The following is a 2218-nucleotide window of genomic DNA, read 5'->3' as shown; positions in this document are numbered from 1 at the left end:
TGTTTTCCCTCCCTCGGTTGGGGGAAACAGGGGCCGCCTCGTCGCGGTCGTCCTCCCACGGTGTTGCTGTGGCACGGGGGGACTGACTCGGGCCAGGCGAGCGTCCGCGTGTGCCCACCCTCCCCCCCCACGTGTGTGTGTGTTTGTGGCGGTCGGGGGGGAGGGGGTCGCACGCGGGCGTGGGTGGCGAGCGCGTTGGGCCGGGGCCTGTGAGAGAAGGGGGTCTTTCCGCCCCTCTCGGGCGTGCTCCCTCCTCTCGGGGCCCCCGATGGACGGGCCTGGGGGCGGCGGAGGTTGTGCCCCCGGCTGTGGCCGCGAATGCTCCTCTGGGCCTCGTGCTTACCCATACCGCAGACCCCTCTCCCAAACCCCGCCCAGTCGTGGACTTTGGCGGCTCGTGGAGCGCCTCCGTGGGCGGGCCCGAAGGGGAGACGATGGGTTGGGGGGACGACGCCCCCTCGGTGAGGAAACCTTCTCTAGCGATCCGAGAGGGAGCCTTGGGGTACCGGACCCCCCAGCCGCTGCCCCTCCCGCGCGTGCAGTGGCCACGGTGTTGGCGACTGCCAGAGCACGTGGGCGGAGCCCCTCGCCTTCGCGGCGGGAGGGTTCTCTGCGCCGGCCCCGCGGTGGGGCCGGGCGCCGCTCTTTGCCTACCGCGGCCCGCGCCTCCCCCCTCTGAGTCGGGGGAGGGTCCCGCCAAGGCCGGGCGTCCGGCGCGGGGCCGCGCGTGCGCGTGCGTGTGCGTGCGCGTGCGGTGACACACCCCCCTCTCGGTGGCGAGGCCGAGGGGGGCGGGCGGGGACGCCCGGGCGTCCCGACGACTCCCTAGTCCCGCAGCCGCGAGGAGCCCGTCGCGCCTGCCCTCGCCGCGAGTCGGCAGCCGGTGGCGGTGTTGCGGGCACGGTGCGGGCCGCCTCGCTCGGGGGCGTTCACCCGGGGTGCGGGCCCCGGGGGTCGGACTCGGACGACGGCGGATCTGGCGAGGACGGAGGGGTTTGAGCTCGGTTGGACGGACGGGGTCCCTCCGCGGTACGCGGGGGGACCGTCGCACGCGGGGCCTGGCGGCGGGGCCGGGTCGTGGGAGGCCCCGGGGTGGCTGGGGCCGGCCGGCGTCTCAGGCGTCGTGGGACCGCCCTCGTGTGTGTGGCGGTGGGACCCCGCGCTTGTTTTCCTGGTGGCCCGGTCGTGCCTCGGCACTTTCCCTCCCTGGGCGGGCGCCCCGCGCCCCTGCCCCGCGGCCCTCGCCGTGTGCGCGTGCCGCCCCCTCCCCGTCGCCGTCGACGCCGCCGCCGCCCCCTCCCCCGGCCCACCCCACCCCACCCCACCCGGCCGCACCGCGTCCCCCTTCCACCGTCTGGGACCGAGCCGTCCTCGCCCACGTGAGGGTGTCGCCCCCCCCCGCCACGGCCGCCTCGGCCGGCGGGCGGCGTCCCCGGGTGGAGAGCTCACGGTTCCCGAGGCGGAGAAGTCGGGCGCGGCAGCGGAGGGGTGTGTGTGTGTGGTGGGGGGCCCGCGAGGTGGGGCGGACCGGTGCGCGCGCGCGGGAAGAGTGTTGTCGCGGGCAGGCCGCGGCTCGTGGGTGTTTGGCGGGGGGAGGTCGCGAGCCCCGCGAGGGGGGACCCGTGGGGGGGCCGAGGAAAGGCCAGTCGGCGTCCTGGGTGCCGCGGGACCGCCCCTGCGCTGGAGGCCTCTGGCGGTGAGACCCCGTGTCGTGCCCCGGTGGCCGACTCGCGTCCGGGCCCTTAGGAACGGGCACCCCCGCGGCGGCGTGCGGCCGCGCCCCCTCCCGCCCACGGCTTCTGTGACGTCGTCGTCGCGTCTCCGCGACGGCGGGCGAGCCAGCCGCGCCCCGTCGGCCCTCTCTCCCTTCCGTCGCTCTGCCTCGTCCGTCGCGTCTGCCGACCCCCGGGCCGCGTCCCGGTGTGTTTCGCCTCCCGGGCCTGCCGCGGCCCCGCTCCGTGGGCCGCCGCCGCCGCCCGTCCGCCCGTCCGCCGACGTCGTGGCGTGTTGGGTGAGGTGGGGGACCGCCCTCCGTCCCCCCCCGCCGCGCCCCGCCCCGACGCGCTCGCCCCGAGCGCCGGGTCGTCGGGTCCCCCGGCCAGCCGTCGCGGGCCGGCCGCCGTGTCCGCACCGCACCGCCCCGCTCCCGGCGGGTGGGCGGGGAGGGGGGTTTGCCGTGCCTCGGCCCGAGCCCCGCCGCCCCCGCCCCCCGTCCGCG

Source organism: Kogia breviceps (assembly GCF_026419965.1).
Source record: "Kogia breviceps isolate mKogBre1 chromosome 20 unlocalized genomic scaffold, mKogBre1 haplotype 1 SUPER_20_unloc_4, whole genome shotgun sequence".
In the NCBI taxonomy this organism is placed as follows: Eukaryota; Metazoa; Chordata; class Mammalia; order Artiodactyla; family Physeteridae; genus Kogia; species Kogia breviceps.
The sequence above is the reverse complement of the archived record's forward strand: the minus strand, read 5'-3'. Positions refer to the sequence as shown.